The sequence below is a fragment of the Salminus brasiliensis genome, chromosome 2, assembly GCF_030463535.1.
Source record: "Salminus brasiliensis chromosome 2, fSalBra1.hap2, whole genome shotgun sequence".
Lineage (NCBI taxonomy): Eukaryota > Metazoa > Chordata > Actinopteri > Characiformes > Bryconidae > Salminus > Salminus brasiliensis.
In genome coordinates, this window is record NC_132879.1 from 53,566,303 (window position 1) to 53,588,040 (window position 21,738).

Genomic DNA, 21,738 nt, shown 5'->3' on the forward strand with positions numbered 1-21,738 from the left:
ACAACCAGAAAAAGGCCCTGAAAGGACAATCAGCACCCCCTCCTCATACTGTGCCTATACAAGAGTTCAAATGTGCATTTAATGAAACATATAAAAGCTAATTACATAAAAATGAAGAACCGCTGTGCCACTGAGCATCACGGGGAGATTTCCTGTTCATTTTAAGGCCCAGAAGAACCCCCTCCCAGCTCTAAATCTATTGATCTGTGAAGCACTGTACTCAGGGGAGGCGATTCACTTAATATTATACATCTAATCATGAGATGAAGAACGATTATACCATTTGGTAATTAAACGTCTTACAAACCATTTAACTGACTGTATGTCAAAAAGGGCCACTGGAGGTCAAAGTGATTGTTTTTCATTTTAACATGGAGCACGCAGACAGAAAGAGTGAGAGAGTGAGGAGGAGAGAGAGAGATAGAGAGACAGTGGGAGGGGGGTGAAAGAGATAAAAAACACTACGTGACAACAGTAAAAACACGTTGATGGTTGTTAGCGGCTACAGCGCTAATCCTCTCCGCTGTCAAGGCAATGAAAGGAAAACAATTTGAAGAGGAGGGAAAAAAAAAGCCCGACAAACACCTCATCTTGGTGGAAAAGTGGGTAAATTATATATTTAGAAAAGCTCATTAGTCGGCATATGCACGCTTTCACAAAGGAAGGGTTCAGCCAGAGAGAAACAGAGAGTGTTGTGTGTCCCTGGCTTGGGGTGTGCATGTGTGTGTGTATGTGTGTGTGTGTGTGGTGTGGTGTGCGTTGGGTCGTTAGCGGAGCCTCTGTGTATTACTGTCTCTGATCCACACCCAGGTGCATGAAACACATGCTAAAAGCCAATTTGCTGTCAACATTTCCATTCTAATCCCTACTTAAAGCTAATAATTACCCAGTGTTAGGAGCTTCAGTTTGTTGTTCAGCAGACAGACAACTTCCCAAGCGTGAGAGGTTAATGCTATATGCATACAGCGTACAGTGTAGGTGTGTGCGTGCATATATACACACACATGCGCACACGCACACACCTACACAAACCTGTCCATATGGTCAATGATACAATGGACATACTATATACCTGCAAGAGCAAAGTTGCCAGAAAAGTAAAAGGACCCTTTGGAGATATCCAGGTACTATCTGGATGTAAACAGGCTCTGTGGAATTACGCAGACTTCTGCATTGATTACTGATCAAATGTGGTGGATGTTTACTCGTTGTGCTCAATAAAATGATCAGACCACATCTGACTGATCGGTAATCAATGCAGAGCTCCAGATCACTTCGAAGAGCTTGGTGTTTGCACCTGGTGCTACCATGCGCTTTCACTTTTGCTGGATTTTTTGTCCATACTTTTCATGACCATGCACCCCCAGAGTGACCAGATGAGATCCTGCCTTACTTTCCCATGTCCCACGTTTGATGGAATTTGATGGCGCTACGAGTAGGAACGAATTAACATCCAATTACAGCATGCTTTTGTTATTACTACAACTTCTAAAGGGTTAATGCATACTGTAATTAAAATGAAAGCAGTATCAGACACTGATGCAGTTGTCACAATATTTCTGCAGAGAGTGTAATCTCCTCTACACACGTATCAACTGTTCACACTGACAGCGTGTCACACACCACAGTCAAGCATGTCCATATTGGCATGAATACACACACACACACACACACACACACACATACACACACATACATACCACAATACCTTCATTCTTACACCGCTTGCAGTCAAAGCCAACACTGAGCCAGTCGAGTGCTTATTGAATGATAGCTAGTAAACATTGTCATAGTGGAAGGTGGGCTGGATTAAATCCTGGTAAAGGCATTGAGCAGAACAGAAAAGAGGATAGAAATCCAAACAATGGCAAAACGGAGGCCAGTATCACTCGGCCCTATGTCTGCCGTGATGAATATGTGAGAGATTATAGGAACCGTTCCATCATTTACATAATGTAAAAACTCTCTCTTTCTTCCCCCCATCGACTATTCACTAAATAAATGAGAAAACTATCAAAGCACTGAAATGTTTGACAAAAGGCGGAGAGAGTGAATTCAGAATGACCTAGCGCTCTCCACAATACACACGCCGCACCAGAGCATTCAGGGCCAGCAGACTGAGGAGGAGCTGGTAGAATATTTATTATTGAGTACAATGGTAATGTATTACTGTGTCACCTACACCACTCCTCAGCCCAAAGGAAATCACCTCCAAATCGGAAAAAAGTGCTCCTTGCCTCCAGTGGAGGACTGGAAACCTCACTGGAAAACGGTTTTACATTCAAATTTGCATGAATGTAAATCTACGGAAAATGGAGTGGTTTCAAAGGCTTAAAGAATTAACATAGGGCTTATCTAACGAGGGGCCGTTGGCCGAAAAAATTGGAGACTGCTGCTTTGATTCGGTTGAAGCGCAGTCAAGCTGGTGTCCCTATACTTTTTAAGTCGTTTATACGAAGAACAAAAAGCGCGGTCGAGGCAACGATGCTCTACGATCTGTGCGCAAGGCATCCTGCAGACCATCAAAGCAATTATAAGGAGTCCCACGCTGGGTACGCTAACTTTTCACTCTTGAGCTGCGAGGAAAGAACAGAACAGTACAGTGCACTGCAGTGCATTTGATGTGTCATGTCGCTGCAAACAAGGGTTTACGAAAATGCGGGCAGAATTACATCACCTGAGAAGTATGACTGGGCTCAGAGACTGAACAATAACACACTTTCAGTAAATTCACGCTTGGCATTCCTTGGAAAGGGAGTTTTAAATCGAAGCGTTTGCTTTCTCCGAGACCTCTCAAAAAACATTGGACTTGTGAAATTCCTGGCCCATAAAAAACAGCTCCCTCCCTCCGTAACTCACACCTCCAGAAAACGCCTCATCTCGTTCTTCAGTTTGCTACGAGCCAATCACGATCGGGACCGCACGTCTTCTTCTCTGTGTGTGTGTGTGTGTATGTTTCAGATCATTCCAGTCTATTTCGGCGAACTCTCATAAGGCAACCTATTTTATTTACTTTATCTTCAATAAAATGGTCCAGTGAACATTAGCAACTTTGAGACATGAGTTTCAATCAGTCCTGTGGCAGCGGCGTCAGTCTGCATTAAAGCCTGAGGCGTATGTGTGTGCGTCTGAGTGGCTGTATGTGTGTGTGTGTGTGTGTTTGGAGCAGCAGAAGGAACTATGCTTCAGACAGGAGTGAGTGGGGGGCTGGTGAATGAAAGAGAGAGAGAGAGAGAGAGAGAGAGTGGATTAAGGGATGGAGATGGGGTTTGGAGAAAGGAGGCAAGTGAGAGAGGATAGAGAGATTGAGGAGGGGAAGAGTGAGCAGCAGGGCGCGACTTGATATATTGGACGGGCGGTAACATCAGCTGATGTTTATCAGCAAAACTGGCCCAGTTTAGGCTGATGAAACAGATTAGTGACTCATCGTTAGTTTTGTATTGTAACAGCTTTATAGGATAATGTCAGAAAAATGATCTACTAAAATTAGAGAGAAATAGGAGCTAATTAACAGGAATCATGAAAACAGGGAAGCTCCATCTTCAATGGTGAAATATCCATATAATGAAGGACTTTTATGGTGTGTTAATACTTGTGGTTCGGTTCTCTTGGTCCGGATCAAGCAAGGAAATGTAGTCCTGATTTGCTTTGTGTTCATTCTGACATATTTGCAGTCGATCACATCTTTGTGATCTAGGTATTAACCCTCTAGAGTCTGTGGGCATTGTCTCTATTTTGCCTCTTTTCCTTAATTCACCTTAAAAGGCACTTGTGTATGAGATTAATACCCACGTGTTTGATATCAAAATGTTCACAACAATCTCAGCTCTTTCTATAATGACACCCAATGTGACCTAGAGCACTGTGTGAAGAGGTAATCTGACTGGAAACCTGAAAATTTAAGTCAAATTTCAGAAATTCGTCATATTTCTTGTGAAATATGACTTTACTCATGTGGGTGAATTGTTTTGGTGCTCTTGGTGGAAAGTATGAATAAAACAGTGTATAAACGGACGCACAAAATTGTGTGTCGACTTGTCTTCTCATTGGTTCATAACTTCAGATGTGCTCTACGGATGTTTGAATCGTATTTCTGCGCTGTATTATTGCAAATATATTAATAAAAAAACATTGAGAAACAGAAAATTTGTAGGCTCCAGAGGGTTGAACCACGATTTTGCTGTTGATGTACCTTTAGTTAATTGCAATGGAACAACGATACTGTTAAAGCTGTAAATTTCACGTTACTGTGGCTGCATCCCAATTCACACATCATTAGATTCTGCAATAATGGTGACTAGTTTTGAAATACTGTGTAGTTTGGTAGTGTGTGGTTTGGGACACAGCCCAGCTGTGCTCAACTCTAGCTGCAAAAACACCTATAACACAACCATCTCGCGAAATTGCATCCTGCTTTTGGTTCGTTTAGATGCCTTTGGTTCGAAAGGCAGCATTCACACTTACTCTACTGAACCGCACTAAAAGAGAAATCGCACCAGGGTTCATTTTAATCAAACCAAAGCTGATGAGCATAAACACACCCTTAGAGCCAGTTCGCCAGAACAAGGGCCTATTTCTAAAAACACCTTCCAATGATTCACTTTCAGCACTATAATTTAGTCCACAACTAGTCCATGTCCGAGGGAAAACGAACGAACCCTAACATCTGATAACTGGTCCAGCAACACTCATCTCAGTCTGTAAACCTCTGTGTAACTGAAGTCCGCTTAAAGTGTGGCCGTATTAAACAGAACATATTAAACTGGTTATCAGAAGTTTCATCAGAAGCTTACAGACGTCTCACATCAGTCGGGCCCCAGCGAGGATTTAAAGAGGGAGAGCGCGAGAGAGATAGGCAGAAAGTGAACGAGAGAGTTGCGCTCCCTGGACAATGTGGAATGGCTCATGTACAACAAAACACAGGTGAGTGGCCTGACACTGAGTGATGGCAGAGCCAAGACAACTCAAGAGCTTTTACATGACATGAAGTGTGGAGCTTGGAAAATACAAGTCACTCTGATGAAGACAGAAAGAACGAGAGGGAGAGGGAGAGGGAAGGAGAGAGAGCGTGAGAGAGAAATAAGGGGGTTAGTTATAGACAGAGGTTTTTAAAGGACAGGTCTTCACAGGTGAGCTGGGCCAGAGGACACCCTGTCTCTGTGTGTGCTGCTGAAACGGCATGTTTATGCAGACTGGAGTCCTCTCACATGACTCCCCTCTGGCTGCTCCAGTCAACATCACTCCACGAGCCTCAGAGTCAGCTACTGTGACCACACAATTGGCCCAGAGGCACTGCTTTCAAGAAGGGAGGGGTGCTGAAGTACATGCCGACTAGAGTAATCAGAAACCCCATTTCAAGTGTTCTCTATGTTTGTCAACACACACACACACACATATATTGGCACTGTCGTGAGAAGATCCTCCATATTTCAGTCCTTTTGGGCATTTCTAAAGATCTAAAAAGGGGCAGCTGGTGTTTTTTTTTTTTTAAATGGTGTTGAAATACACACACACTGAAATATACACAAATATCCACATGTCCACATTCTAGGCTGGCTTCTGACCCGATTCAGTGCAGACATCTCGTCTGCGCGACGTCGCAGACACACACTTTCACACCGCTCCATCAAGTCAGGTAGCCGTGACGCGCTTATATTGTGTAGGCTTGTGGTTTGTGGTCGGGAAGCCAAATTCCAAGCTCTAGTACTACTGTTTCCGCTGTATCACTTTTCAAGCCGCGATCAAATGATCACAGAGAACAAAGCAGTGGGCTTGTTCCTTTGTAGTAAAATCTTCTGAATGACTGCGACTTGACTCGGCGCGCTCAAATGGGAAAGAAAGTATTTCAAAACAGAGCTTTCAAAGCAACTCAAGGAGAAAGGCAACTTTCACTAAATAAAGCCATTAATTATTCTAACACAAATGTGGAATAAGCTATGTACACAAAACATCTAAATTGCTTATATGAAGAAAAAAATAAAACAAACACAGTCTTATATTGTGGAGCTGAACTGTGAGAAGAGGAAAAATGAGACCGGGTTAATTTAATCTAATTTACATTTATATGAACCTTCTTTGTGGCCAATTATTCATATAATCTGAGAGTCTTACAACTCCACAGGAGGCCAAAATCCTTCAGACTCAGTTGCTTCAAAGTGGATAAAAACTAAGAATTCGAAGAAACCCACTGTAGCTAATAGAGTACTTATTATATGAGATGCTTTATACAGCAATTTAGGTTTACTTCAATGCCGATGCAGCTATTTTGCTTGGCGTAGTCCTTCAGATCACCAATGCGGAAAATCTGGTGGACGCTAAACCCAGAAAATATACATATCTACCACACCCACAAAAGTAGCACTAAAGGATACTGTGGATAAGCCAGTATAATCAAACTCTACACAAACTCAACAACACAACACCCAACGGCAGTACACCTCAAGAGCCAGGCATGCCTGCTGCAGACCGTGATCCATTTCATGACTGTGCTGATCACAGGGGACTTCAGTGCTGTTGAGATAATCAACGCTAGACGACACAGCTAGGGCGAGGCGGCGTGAGACCAATTCATTGGACATGATCACCTTCAAGCAAAGCGCTTCCATAATTCCCCCCACCTGGAATAACGGGGTGAGCGCTGTGTCAGGCCGCTCTGATGTCATGCCTGAACGGGGTCCCATTTCACAATCATCGCAGGCACTTGGAAAAATTCCACCGTTTGGGATTTCGCACCCACGCTTTTTCCAATTAAGGCAGAGAGTAGGAATAACACAGGGAAATGTGATAGCGTCCGGTTGACAAAACGTGCGCTACGGATGCTCTTCTATCAGAGGTACTGAGAGAACTGTAGCTCTGGCCTGCAGCTCTCAGGAGGACTGTGATGCTGTGGTTTGGGGGTGAGATAGCTGGATTAGAAGTCGCAGTGAAGGACACTGAATCTCAGTCCATTCAGGATGGTGATTAGCATAGCTCCCCACTGGATCAATAACCTCATTGAGTCAGTCTGTCTCCTCCATCAGGAGTGATGGCAGCAAGGCGCAGACTCTCCTTTGTAACTTTATTCTCATGGCAACTGTTCATTCTCCTCAGTGTGGGCGATACGGCACAGATATAACACAGTGATACTTGAAGACATTTCTATTATACACAGTCAGATTTTCACAGTATGACAAGCAAGAATTTGATGCTATCACAGTGTATGGTATTTTACAATTCTTCCTATTATCATAACAATTATTATTATTATTATTATTATTATGCATTGACCCTGAAGGTATTCTTTTTTTGGTTAAACAAAAGTTTTACTAGAGTTAAAGCTTGAAACTATGCATTAATAGAAGTAGATGAACGTAACATAAGGTGAAGCGTTTTAACTAATGATTATTGGATTAATTATGAATTAATCTGCTGATTATTTTCTCTATTAATGGTTTTTAAAAGTCTAATAAATAGACCAAATTGAAGGGAATCTCTGTTGGGTTGCATTTTTTCTAATATCAGTATTACGCAAATGTACATGGTATGATAACCCTCAATTTTCATACCGTGGTAATACATAACAATGGTATACTACTGCAAAATACTGAACTGAGGGAATCCAAGCATTAAACTGGCTTGTAAATTCCCTGATTTCTAAACCGGCCTCTTGAATTTCAGGGTTATTCCTTTCGCTCCTAAAATGTTTTCTTATAGATCTCAGGAAACGAGAAGCTGCCTCGTTCGACTTTTTGTAAACGCACCTACACAGGTGATTCATCTCATCTTGATTTCAGAATTTCTTGGGAATTTTTTTCCAAAGTCTTTTCTACTTGCCTTCTCCTGTAGGATTATCATGATTTTGTTTTTGCTACAAAGAATAACAGAAAAAACAAACGGTAAAGCCATTTTAACAAGGCTATGAATACGGCATATGAATATAGGTCGTTATTATATGCTTGTTGTCGTCTACAGTTTTTTATCAGGTCTATATCTTTAAATTTTCTGCTGATACTGATATTCGGATATCATCATACATCCCTACACATTAGTCCTTTAACGACATGCACTGCTGTTCAGTATAAACAAAGATATACTCATCAAAGAATATCATAAGTCATTTATCACAATAATGAGAATTTACTGTGATATATTATCCACCCCCAATGTATTCTCCACCCATCAATCAGAGAGTTATTTTAACTGTCTTGTAGTTTACCGTTCAGGTGCATTTCCTACCTCTAAAACTTTAAAAAGTACAGCACACTGCAAATGTTTCACACACTGTATTCAGCTGGCCCTTTTCCTGAATTTACTTTAAAACAAGCACTTACTAGCATATTTGAGGAAAGCTCTTTGGGAGAGGAAGACAAGGAACCACTTAAGATCCAATTTGCTCACAGCATGACTTTATCAGCCCTTAACCAAACCTAGTTTAACAGGAATACGGAAACTTGGTCAAGCTCCAAAAAAAAAAAAAAAAAAGAAAAAGAAAAAAAAAAACTCCCCTTCTTTCTAATGTGGAGACAAAACAATGAACCGGAGAAAGTTTAAGAATGAGAGAAACACCAGATCCATGAACCGCTGGGGAAAAAAAGTGAACCTTTGATGACAAGGACTTTTTGTCATGGAAAAGGCTTAAGTTTAAAATATTCCGGGTGGCTGTGAAAGGGGGATTGACCAGTGACCTGATCCCAGGAGCACTCCGGGTGCTAGGGTTAATGGGGGATAAAGATTAGCTTCATCCCCATCCCATCCCATCCACCTTACTCTCCAATCCCAAATCAGCCACACAATGAGACCTGCCAATGGGGACGGAGCCCGGCGCCTTTGATATCCCCCATCTTCTCCGCTCCAAGTGGCCAGAGCAAAGCTCCGTGGAGGTTACACTTCTCCACACTGGGCAAGGGAAGAGCTCTCAAAGAGCCATTTGGGAAGGAAATGACAGGCGCTCTGCCAGAACAAGAAATCAATTTTCAAAGGGGGCACCGTGAGCAAAGCTGTCCATCCGAACTGCCGTCTTCAAACTTGGGGCGAGATGGTCTTAATTGCAGCAGATTTCGCGACGTGTGTGCATTGGCGGTGTGAAGTCGGGGGGGCAATTATACTTTCTTTCCCCGCCTTGATGAGGCGAGTTCTGTTCCAGAACAGATCTGCTTTAAGAGTTCATCTTTGAAGATTTAACTGGATACTCGACAAATTAAAAACTAATATTCAAATCTCTTTAAGGTGGGAAAAGGGAAGCGCTAAGACTTGTGAAGCGATGACTCATGGGATATGAGCTTCGGCCTACAGCCAAGCCACCCAACCTCGCGGCAAACTTTAATCTTTTCTGCAGCTCGGCGGAGGCAGAGCTGTGGAGTGGGATAGCCACACGAGTACGCGCCTCGCCAGTATGAAAATCCACACGCCTGGTTTTATCAAGCTGGCCACAACCGGCCCGTTATCACTGGCCTGAACTTTTTATTGGCTGAGAAAAAAAGATTTTCAGCAGAATTTCACTCCCGCAACTTCAAAGAAACACTAGTCGTGGATGTGGAGGTTTGGTTTAACAGGTAGATGTTATATCACATGTAGTCAGATAGTTTCATTGGTATTTATTTCATGGTAAAGAAATAAAAAAAAATGATGTGTGTTCTTTTAAGTTTGCCTCATAAAATCAGTTCACATGAATTTCCATTCACAAAAACTGCTAGAAACACCCGGTTCTGCACAACAGATTTATTAGAGTTATTAGAGATGGTGTATAGGTAGATCAGGCTGAAATCAGCAGAGAAGACTGAAATATCAGAAATCAGAGAATGGAAAAAAGGAGAAATCCAGTAAATCCAGCACTGCGATGTGATATGCACATGGTTTTACCTGCGTACTGAGCATTTTGAGCATTATTAGAGGCCAATATTAAAGGCCAATATTAAAGCCACTGTCTACTCATTTAAATACTTGAAAATGTATTGTAATACTTAAGATAAGCCACAGAATACACATTTCCCAGTCTAATATATTCAATATAAATTTATATTTTAATGCAGTTTAATTGTAGTCACTCAAAACGCTCTAAAAATCCCATCCCGCAGCCCATTCAGTACCGTGAAGGCATGCCAGACCACAGAACGACTGGCAGTGGCATCAAAATGGAAATGTAAACACACCCCCCTCCACCCACCGCCTCTACTGTCAGTAGAGATGCCAGTGTTGTAAAGGCAAAAAAGTCTAAAATGCTAACATTAGCTACCTGTGCAGATCATCAGCTCATGAAACCAATGATATTTTTATTATTGTGATCATTTTCTGCATGTTTTAATACAGTGGAGACACTTCATGACACGTTTCAGCATAGTCAATGTGGGCATGGGTATTAGTCACATCACAGGACATGCCTGCATTTAATGTAGGCTAATTTCTGCAAAAAGAACATTTGCACTGTTTTGATTTTCCATGACATATCTACTACAGGCTGACTATCATATCATGACTAATATCATGACATGGATTATTGACTTGACCGGTAAAAATGTTCTGAATATTTTTATATCACAAAACATATCAGAAAAAAATATTCTGCAATGTTTTGCAGACCCACACATTCCAACTTCCTTGTACAGTTCCCATAGTCCAAATGCAATCAAAATAGGTTTTGGAGATTTTATTGTGTTGTAGGTATAAAAAAAATAACACTGGTGACGAATGTAAATTCTGTGTCTTGTTAAATGCAGCAGCCAGCAGTGGCAAACAGCAATTCTTGGTGAGTTAGGGTCTCTCTGGTTTGTACTAATTACTGTACACTGTAATTTCCTTTCATAATTATCAAATGCCTCCACGCACGACACGTTTGCAGCAAGTTCCATTCATTTTCACCTTTCTTTGTGAAAAGCCAGCTTTGAAAGCGGCTTAATATAAACTGTAAGGTGTTTACATGTGGGTGTGGTGCATAACGAGCTAAATCAGAGGCACAAACTAGGCACAAACATCTCCTACCTGCAGTTCCTGTTCAAAGGCATCAGCATTCGGCGTCAACATTCAGAAATCATAATATCATGTCCATCAAGTCATTAAAGGCAAATCAATTTACCATGACTGAACAACTTCTCAGAATCACACAGATCAGTTAGCATGTAAGCAAGAATTTCTCCTCCCCCCCCCCCTCATCACGACTGCAGTTCAGTGTCTGGCAATTTCTGTATGACGGCGTCTGTAGGGGGCTATACTGCTAATGACGAACTCTGCCACTGCGGTCGCATAATCAGTGAGTAAGGAAATTCCTCACACTTCTTCTGCACTGACTTGGTGACAAACTGCCGCTCCTGAAGCCTGGGAGAGAGCGAGAGAGGGCCAGAGGACCTGCTGTGGCCGCTCTCAGACACCATGTACAATTGAATGAGCTCATTTTGTCATTAACATTAAACACTTGCAGAGTGAGTGGTGGGCACTTTACTGTTCTGAGAGTTTTAGGAATTTAGGAAAGAGCGACGGAAGGGCCTCCTACGACTGAAGATGCGTGCAGAACCCCTTCGTTTTCCCTACTACACGTCATTAGACTTACTCTCAGGCCGAGGCTGATGGAATATTTAATGGGACTGACTTTTTTGAGAATGCATCTCAATTATGACTGAGACAAGACGATGGGACATGCAAATGACCACTTTAAAGAGTGCATTTACTCACCACGTCTGCCTTGGCTTCAGAGTGCTCGGGCTGTGCAGTGTGCAACTGCCATACCAGATCTCATCCTGAAGGAGAAAGATGAGAATGGAAATTCAGGTATGAACGTATTAACGTTTCTTTTTTTTCTTTTTTTTTTCGGCCTGAGCCACTCAATTGTTTCCATACTCCTTGCAGGCTTGTTAAATATACAGAAAGATCACACAGGCTAAGATTCTCGGAAGCAATATCAGGAACTTTCCACGTTAGCTCAGGTGGTACTCTCCAAAGCAGAGGGATCTGAAAGAAAAGGTGCTGCTGAAATATCAAGATCTCAAATAAAGCCAAGCAACTGATCAATTTAATGGGGGCTCATTTGTTACGCAGGCCTGTTCTACTGAATGCATTCGAGGGGTAAGTCAAAAACTGCGGTACAAAGATGAAAGCATGAAGACGAAACTCACCCTGAGGGGAAAAACTTTCAGCCGATGTCCGTCTTTGAAGGGGGAGTCCGGGTATGCAAAGGATCTGTCAAACGAGACAGCAAATATGACTTAGTCAAAGGTGCTTATAGTGCAAGACTGCTGGAGAGATTTAACTACTCGAAGTTTTAGAAGCAAAAACTTTATACAGCAGTTTATACAGAAGCCTATTAAAGAACACCCCTCATATCAGTATATAAGTGTACGAGCGCTTCCGTACCTGAGGCCTAGATTCGGATGTATCAGATTTTGAATAATAAGTGAAGAAGTGAAGGGAAAATGTTTTGCCCTAAAAAAAAAAAAAGAGCCTACTGTGCCTCTCAAAAAGCAACCGTGCATGCATAAGGCAGCACGATAACTTTCCACAAAGTGCTCTCATTTTTGCTGACACTAACAGATATGTGCATGCGCAGTTCAGAAACTCTCTCATGTTGTAACATATGACTGATACGGGCTTTTTCCTCCGTTAGGAGCATTTCACACATGAACCTGTGGCACAGAACAGGCGCACACATCCACATACACTCCTAAACCGAGCGGCCTGGATACTCCTGATTTTTTGTATTGGGCTTTTTTCCCCCCTCTCAAAATTCCAATGACCCCTGTAGGCAACTAGCAACTGCTGGATCCTGTGGAATGTGCTCCCTGAACTGTACAAAGGGGCGGGGAGCATTGCTGCAAACAAAAACTGCCAAGTGCCATTACATTTACTGCCTGAGTTCGGGGAGGTGTTGCAAAGACCTACAGAGCTACCGAGCACTAAGGAAAGAGTGTTCACACTGTTTATCGGCTTAGCCATCAGGACAAGGCCGATAAGACGGGCGCGCTTTCCCCTCCATATGCTCTCACTGCAAGTGTTTATTATTCTAATGTTTGTGCTTACGCTATATTTTTCAGAACCACTAATGCAACGATGCTCAGTGTATTAGCACAAACAGCGAACAGTGCGCTGCCTGGTGTATATTTAAGTCTCTCAGTCAATATTTAAAAGAGGAAAATTAGATTGGTAACTGCTGAGCCCTTTTTTTGTGTAAATAAACACTGAAAAAGAAATGCCATAAAAGACGGACCCACCGCGTAATTATCTTGGCAAAACATTATTTTTTGTTAATGTTCCATTCATTTTAAATGGCCTGTGAGTTGACTTTAATACCACAACACCTCTGGACTGTGAAAACTGACAATTTAAATGGCAGCAATGCAATACCAATGCTATTAGTCTGCGTGACTTTTCGGCATCCAGGCCTTCTGCGGTGCCGTACCCATTTCCATTCTCCATACAAAGCCATCTCTAAATACTATCAAATTATATACACACACTCCATCAGCCATTCATAGGCTCTAATAATGCCAGTGTCTGATATTTACATGAAGCGCTGCGCTAAGTCAAGATAAACTATTTCAAACCGAGGCCAGGAATACCTCCACGGCTCCATACCGGGCTGCGAGGACCAAAGAAGACATTATGCTAACAAGTCAGATTACTGTACACAATAATTTTTATCTTTAAAGTAAATACCATTCCCGTATTACAGGGAAAGTCGCTGCAATATTTTTTGACAGAGGCCAAATGCCCCTTATCTGTGTTAGTCAAGCAATTCAAGGCCTCCGAACAAAGATGGGTCTTCAAACTCCTTCTATTCATCACTGGACGTGTAATTACCCCCGGTTCACAGTCTAGACGTTACCGCTTTCAGAGTATTTAAGACCCCCTTTGCAACATGCATGCCGCTTGCACCCAAGCCCAACGTTAAATCTGCGGCAGATAAATTAGCAAAGAATGCAATAAAAAAGAGCACAATGAAAAGAACTTTATCCTTCCCACTGCTAAATGAGATTTCTTTGAAATGCAGATCAGTGGCGCAAGATTAGTGAATTTTAGCTGCTGTCAACATCATAACAAAATACAAATGCGATTGTTCGCCTGGTTCTTATCTCCTTGCTTCCATCTGCTGCCTCGTTATTTACTCTCCTTGATTTACTATGCAGATCTAAATAAGACGCATCAAAAGGAGGGCTTACAGCACAATGGCTTTTTAAGCTTCTACATCAAGGTATTTGAGAGCGCCGTCACATGAAAAGCCGGCCCATCAAAGGCACATCCCTAATGAACTTCCATATCAGAGAGGGGTGTGTGGCGCTCCAAAGCGGCACAGGGAGAGGGAGAGGCGCTAAATCAGAGGAGGCAAATAGAGGCAGGATACCTCCGTGGCCCAGGGAGATTAACGTCCTGCAGGGACCCTCATTGAAGCCCCACATGGGCCTGGCCAAGCCGAGCACAGCCTGTTTTTTCCTCCACGCCTCTTCCTCGCGCGCACTGACGTTGGCAGGAAAAACACTCAGGTAGCAAGCGCAGTGTGTGTGCTGGAGAGTGCAGCGAATCAGGCCTAAAGGCAGGACTGCTGTGTGTAAGTAATGAAAACCCGGCCTGCCAGCATGACAGACATGGACATCTTGACATATCTGTGCGTTGAGTAATCACGGGGAGAGCACCACGAGGGTGCACGTACAGTGTGTGAGGACACAGGAGTTCAGGCGCAGCTCGATTCTCACGGAGGTGCCACAATAATGACGGTAATCTTCAAAGCTCGGGCGGAATATTTGGGGAATAACCTCTAATTTCACGGCATATTTGTTGCATCCTGCGTACACAGACAGGATTACAACTCAAATCCCACAACTTACGGAGGCGGAGGGAGCGGGTGGGAGCAAAGAAAAAAAAAAAAAAAAAAAAACGAGCGCAAGTGTTTGAAGATATCCCTGATGCTATTGGACTCAGGAGCGGGTTAAGAGCCTATATGCAGTCACTTTAGTAGGGAGCAATTAGCCCCACAGGCAGAGCAGATGCAGCCCTGGCACACGTGGCCTGGAGCAGGGCCGTGGGAGCCCACCACCAGATGATGAGAGGGCAATAAGGGGAATGGACGGGGGTGGAGTGTGTGTGTGTGGGGGGGGGGGTTAGGTGTTCAACGCGTGGCAACCAGGAGTGTGCCAAGCACCAGCCTCTAGGCATATCCTGTTTCACACACACACACACACACCCCTACAAATAAGCCCCCTTCACAGAGAAAGAGAGGAATTGACAGAAAAGAGAGGAAAGAGAGGAATTGTGCCTTTCTGTTCTTGGACCCCCTTCGTGAGCATTTGCAGGAAACAGCCCCTTTTCACTTCGCAGTGCTGGGGGAACTTTAGAAAATGGCATTAAGCTTAACTTAAGCTTCACCCAGTGAACCACTCTGTGGTGGTGCTATGCAAAGCAAGCCACTGTTGTCTTTTCCCTGTCTCTTCGCCCTCCCCTTTCTCCCGCTCACCCTCCCTCTCCCGTTCTTCCTCTCTCTGTCTGCATGGTGCCAAGTGGGCTCAGTGCCAGTCGCATTTGCAACCACGAGGGACCGTTGCTTTTTTCCTTGTTTAATGAAATGACAAAACAACAGATTTACATATGCAGAAACAGGTGTTGTAACAGGTTTGACTCCTCTTGACCTAAACCGCGCGCGGGGAAAAAAAACAGCAAAAAAACTGAAAAAAAAGTTTATTAGCAACAGCTGCCTAGAGGGTATTTAGGCTCTGATGGGCATTCAAGTCTGCACCATCTGCCCTGCTGGTTGCCAGGAGTGACAATCTAAATTAAAAACCACTCATCAAATATCATAAAAATAAACCATTGTATTGCTGAGGCCATATGCTGCGAGTGGCCCTATCAAAGACGCCAGCCTCTCAGGTACGAACTCGGGTATAATTAACCTTCTACACAGCCCGCGTCTCCGACCGCAGCACGCTGCCAACTGAGGAACATCCCTGTGCAGAAAACAAAACAAAGGCTCCTGTGTTATCCACAAACGCATTCCTGCATGGCCCCTGAGTGCATACTGTCAGTTTGTGAGACAGAGCCGGGCTTTTCTAGTGTGGAGACCTGAGAACCGCAGCCTCTGCAAGCAGTTGCTGCGATCATTCTGAGGAGGGCAATGTTCAGCCGGCTAACACCAGTAAGGGAAGGGAACGATTAGAAACGAATGACAAATTTTAATGGTGTTAAAGCGGTGATATCATCAGTGCATGCTGTTTTAAAAAAAAGATTATTACATAATAAACTACACTTCTGACTATTTTAAGCTATTTAGCCACTGATCAGCCCCTTTTCTCTTGTGTGGTACCTAAAAAAAAAACAGCCATTCATTTCATTCAGAAAATAATGCAAAAATAAATCTCACGAGGCATCTGACATCACCGGTATTTTGTTATTTTTTTTACAGAAAGGGTTAAAAAAAAAAAGACTTTGAGAAAAAGAATTGAGGCCAAGGAGTCAACCAGAAAACATTTGCTGTGCCCTTCTGAAAGACAAAGCCAGCATTAATGTGCTTGTTTTCTGCCCTGTTTTTATTTAGAGGGAGGCAGGAGGAACAAACCTGAGACAGTCGTGACCCTGCCAGAGTGTTGCAACTTGTTCTAGAGCTATGCCAGCAGAAGGCAGCACCATATGCCCCCAGCCCCAAGCCCGATGCTCTTTCTGCAGCCTAATACGCCTGTCAGGAGATGTTACCGTCACAAATCCTACGTTTTTTTTAACATTTCGAAATAAACAGATTTTTCTCCCCCCTCTTTCCTAACAGCACTGTCCTCAGAGATTCCCGTTACAAGAAGGTCGTCACTCCGCTTAAATGCTCTGATTGTAAAAAAGTGCAATATAATTTTTAAGCAAGTAGGGCATGCCCCCCACGCACTTAACCAAACGAAACAATGTCAATAAGCACAACAACAAAAAAAAGGTCACCGCTCTCTTGTCTCCCCCTGATGTGGTTCACTGTTTACTACACAGCCAGGCCAGGGGCGAGCGTGATCTGAGCGCTGGTGACCTTGCCGTTTACTACAAATGACACCCCTCCGCCCGAGCTTTCGTTCAGGCTGGACCCTGAAACCAAGGCGCTTTCACACCAGCATGCTGTCACCTTGCTCAGAATCTGTGAGCTCAGCCTGAGACGCATGCCATGCCTTCACACCACAGAAGAGAGGAGGACGAATGGGAGAGAGGAGGACGAGACTGGGAAAGCAGTGCTGATCCTACACAAGCACACAGATCATGCTGGAAGGTTCATCTTCTCTTGTGGCTAATGATAAAAAGCTATGATAAAAAAAGCTCTCCACATTTCATGAGGAATTGTGCTCATAAGCAACCCACAGGCCAACCATGGGCTTAAGGTTGAGGAGATGTTCCCAAAATGAATACGTTTGATTGGACGCAAACAGCAGTTGGACTGTGGAGAGGTTCAAGGATTCAGGTCATCAGTACAAACCCAAATTGAACGGTTCCTCTGCTCTGCCTTTTTTTCCTCACACAAGACATCCTGGACATTTTTATATATATATATATATATATATATATATATATATATATATATATATATATATATATATTTTTTTTTTTTTTTTTTTTTTTGTCCAGAGCCTAGACTGCAATCCACGTATAATCCATATCCGCTGACCCCACCCGAGAAAGCTTTTTTCCTGGCCAAAAGTCCCTGCTCTTTCTCATTGAAAACAGCAGCTCGAGTGAGGCTTAATAGGTGACCCAGAGCGTAACTAAAAAAGCCTTAGCTCTCAGCTCTCTTAGTTACTGAAGCACACAAAACACCATTACGATGATGTGGATAATTATGGCGCGCGAGGGCCTCTTAAGCACGTAATACAGTCTTTTATCTAAAGAAGTCAATCTCTCCTGGGCTGACAGCTAGAAGCATATGATCCTGGTAAACAAATACTTTCACGCGGCACAAAAGTGCTATTAAAGGCCAGAACTGTCAACACAAATTCCATTCTTACTGGAGGAGGAAGGGAGAGAGAGAGAGAGAGAGCGAGAAAGAGAAAAAGAGAGAGAGAGAGAGCGAGAGAGAGAGAGAGAGAGAGAGAGAGAGAGAGAGAGAGAAAAAAAAACTTGATCACCTCTGGTTGCCTTTACTTGCATGGAGGTTGTCATGGAAACATTTCTGTGAAGTTAATGTGGATAAAAACAGAAGGCTTTCGAGCTTAATTTCCATTAGCATTTTTTTTGACCCTGTTTAGGCATCCATAGGTTTCAGCGAGAGGCCAGCAGAGACACCGGGCAGAGCAAACTAGCTACATCACGGCCGTTGTTTTTTCTTTTTCTTTTTTTTTTTGCTTTTTTGCTTTTTTTCCCAAAACAGTGCAACACCTCAAGGTCGTGCAAGAGGGCATTTTGGTGTAAAAACAGCGCAAAAGGCTGAATTGGGGTAAAGTAAAAATGGCAAAGCTTTTTCCTGATGAATGAGGCACAGAAATCTGCTAAACACATCTAACACTACTGACTAAAATTGCCGCTCATTCACGAGAATTGGTAAAATAAGCACAAGCAGTGTGAGCTGACCTTTTAAAGGTGAACAAACAGATCATAATTGTGCAAACAGAGCATAATTGCATGCTCTGGCCTGAAATGCCAAAACGGGACAGAATAGGGATATGTGCATTAACCTACAAGCAGTCAGCTCCAGCCTTAATTTTGACAAATGATTTCAACTTAACGAAATGCATGCACATTAATCCAGGGGGGCCATACATTTTCCTATCAGCGAGGCGCACGGAGCGGCCGTGATGAATGGCGTAATCTGGGGATGTATGCAAAATGCCAGGACTGAATGTGGGTTTGGGCCCCAGTCACGGGTCACCCGTCAGCTGTCCCCCCATCAAACCTTCACGCTGGCACTGTGCGTGCATCCCGTCCCCCTCTTCTCCTCTCCTCTCCTCTCCTCTCCTCTCCTCCACAGTGGGTGCACTGAGACAGCACTAATTAAAATCACCTGGAGAAGACTGCGTGGGGCTAACGAAGGGCCAGGCTTCAGGTTGCACACAGAGGTCGGAGGCGCCGAGGTGTGCTCTGCGAAATCTTTACTACTACTTTGAAGCAGCCGCGTGTTGAGTGATGAAATGGTGTGAGACACACCTGCACTTCACCTGCACGGCTGCCAGAGTAAACCAGGGGTTTCGGCCCCAGCTAACACAGAGGTGAAAGCTTGGAAGCTAATCACGGGTCACCACTGGAGCTGGGCTACTACACACACCTTGTTAGCCGTTAAAAGGCAGGAGGGGGAGGGGGGGGTCACCTAATCTATTGATTTAGTTTAACAGATTTAGCAGGTACCCTTTACCCAACAAGCTACTCAGATATTGCCATTAAATGGGACTGGATTAGAGGAGTGCTGCTCCTTGACTTTGGCTCGGTATTCTGCATCACTCATCCATCCATCCATCCATCCATTCATTCAATACCACTTACAATCAGTTCTCACACTATGAGGATTTTACAAGGACCATGGCATGGGAGCAAGCAAATACGGTAAGACAATGATGATGATGATAATAATAATAATAATAATAACAATAAAAAAATAATAATTATTAATATTATTACTACAATAATTTAGTTAAATAATAAAGTTATGAAAATACTTACTAGGACAGTTTTAACTTTCTGTACAATGCAGAACAACATGTAGCTCTCTAAAAGTCTAGAAAAGCTCATAAGACACCAGACGGCACTTAGTCAGCTAGTCAGCCTCGTTAAGCTCAGTACCAGCATCACTGCTTTCTCCCTTTTCACTCCGAAAAATACAAATTAAAAGTAATAAAAGTAATAAAAAAAAATAAATACAGCCTTTTATCTCTCAAATAACCATCTTTATGCATTATAAGACACGTATAACTAATTAATAACTCTAACCATAAAGGTCATTACTGTTAAATATTGCTAATTAACCGTATTAAACTGTATTTTAAGGAAACACGTGCTCTAATTTTGTAAATGCACCAATTTCTGACAAACACACACTGTGACTTTAAACTCTCCATTTCTTCCCAACTTAACCCTGCCTCTTTTTTGAGTCTCCACGCTCTCTTTAACAAACTACCGATTTTATAAACTCCTGCAAAGTGAAATCCTCAGTAATTCAGTGATGAACAGGGGTGAAGCTAGCTGGCTGCAGAGCCTGGGGTGCATGCACACAGCTGAGGAGTGAGGAGTCTCCTCGCTGAGTCCCTCGCGCTCTGTTGACTTGTGGGTGACCCACGCTGGACAGCCAGGCTGGGGCGCGAGGGGTCCTTTAGCAGCAAACTAGCTATCTACCACCCCTGCAACGAGTAACTAGGAGTTTTAAAAAAGCACTAAAAGTCTATGCCTTTCTGGAAAGCCGAAGTTTTGGAGCTGAAGCGCGAGGATTAAACAGCTGGAGTGAAACTCCGGGAAAAGCGATAAAAAAGAGTGGAAAGTGGAAACTCACCAGAGCACGCGCTTATTTCCTCCGTGGGTACAAGAGAGAGAAAACACACACACACACACACACACACACACAAACACACAAAGGTCTGCGTGAAAACACGCGCACAAAAGTCTGGCTCGCTTTCGGCGTCGTGGGGGAAACAGGCTAGCTAACGCACGTGCGCGCACTAGTTAATCATAAAAGCAGGTTAAAAAAAATTAAAAAATGAACAACAAGCCGCGCAGTAAATAGCTGAAAAAGCCGAGGTATCCCTCCGCTCGGAGATGCACGCGTTGCCTCCTGTCTTCAGTCAGGGTGCTGCTGTTATTACTAATGCAACACAGGCAGGGAAAAAAGCACGCGAGTACACTGAGTCCTGTTACAATGCTCTCGCGCGAGGCGCAATGCGAGGCTGCAGCTTGTTTTTTTTTTTTTTTTTTTTTTTGCGTTACGATTCAACATCAAGATGTATTCCGCCGAGTATTTGGGACTAGCTGATTAGAAAGCAGCCCCCCCAGGGGAGGCTCCTCCGCGGAGGAGGATTTTGTTATTTTTTGGCGTACTGCGACCCCGTGTGACGTCACGTCCACCTGTTCTGTAAACAACAACAAACACAAAACTCATTAAAAGTTAAAATACGTTTTTTTTTATATATATAGATTTTTTTTGATTAACTAATAAATAAATCTGACGCGAGGAAACACTAAAAACTGGACGAGTTTATATAAAATATTTTTATTTATATTTTTTTTAATTCTGATAAAGTGAAACAGTAGATAGTGATTCTAATCTAGCTATATTAAATCGTATAATTTTAATATAGATAGATATGTAGATGAAAAAAGGTCTGTGTGTGTGTGTACTGCTTATATAAGCTAGCTATCTATATGCGTTTATTAAATATGCTTATACATTATAATAATATTCTTCTAAAAAAATTTTCTAGCAGTTTTCCAGTGCATAAAAACGCTGTAAAATAGCTGTGGGCTACTTTTTAGACTCTTTTTATGAATTTTTATTTATTTACAAAAAATAATTTTAGCAGCTCGTGAGTCTTAATGGTGGCGTAAACACAAGCTCCAGCTAGTTAGGTAGGTTAGCTGGCTGGCTGGCTGGCTATCACTGTGTTTATACCACAGCGTTTAATGAGCTGTATTGTTTAGCAATATGTAGGTATATATTAATTACAATGAAATAAAACGTTGATAAATAAGACAAGTGTGTTGGTAGTGTTGATTTTCCACATTTTGAGCTCTGAGTTGAGCAGAAAGAGGGAAGTTTTCAGGAGAGCAGATCTGTGCTAATCGCAGGTTAAGTCCCTGATCCTGCAATGTTGACTGCCATGGTAATTTGATATAAATAATTCAGGCCAGTTT

The 21,738-nt window shown here is 42.8% G+C and overlaps 1 protein-coding gene across 3 annotated transcripts in view; it reads right to left on the minus strand.

Annotated features, from left to right (window-relative positions):
• The window catches only part of foxp2 (forkhead box P2), a 120,296-nt gene extending 99,507 nt beyond the window's left edge, over positions 1-20,789 (minus strand). For 2 of the 3 annotated variants that reach the window (XM_072673168.1, XM_072673166.1), the window contains exons 1-3: positions 20,384-20,789; positions 12,081-12,144; positions 11,641-11,705 (exon numbers count right to left, since the gene is read on the minus strand). The gene's annotated coding sequence lies outside the window, so the exon portion shown is untranslated. Of the gene's footprint in view, positions 1-11,640; positions 11,706-12,080; positions 12,145-20,383 lie in introns of those variants that run through there. The other variant, XM_072673172.1, reaches the window with a different exon arrangement.
• Between the last annotated feature and the right edge of the window lie 949 nt (positions 20,790-21,738).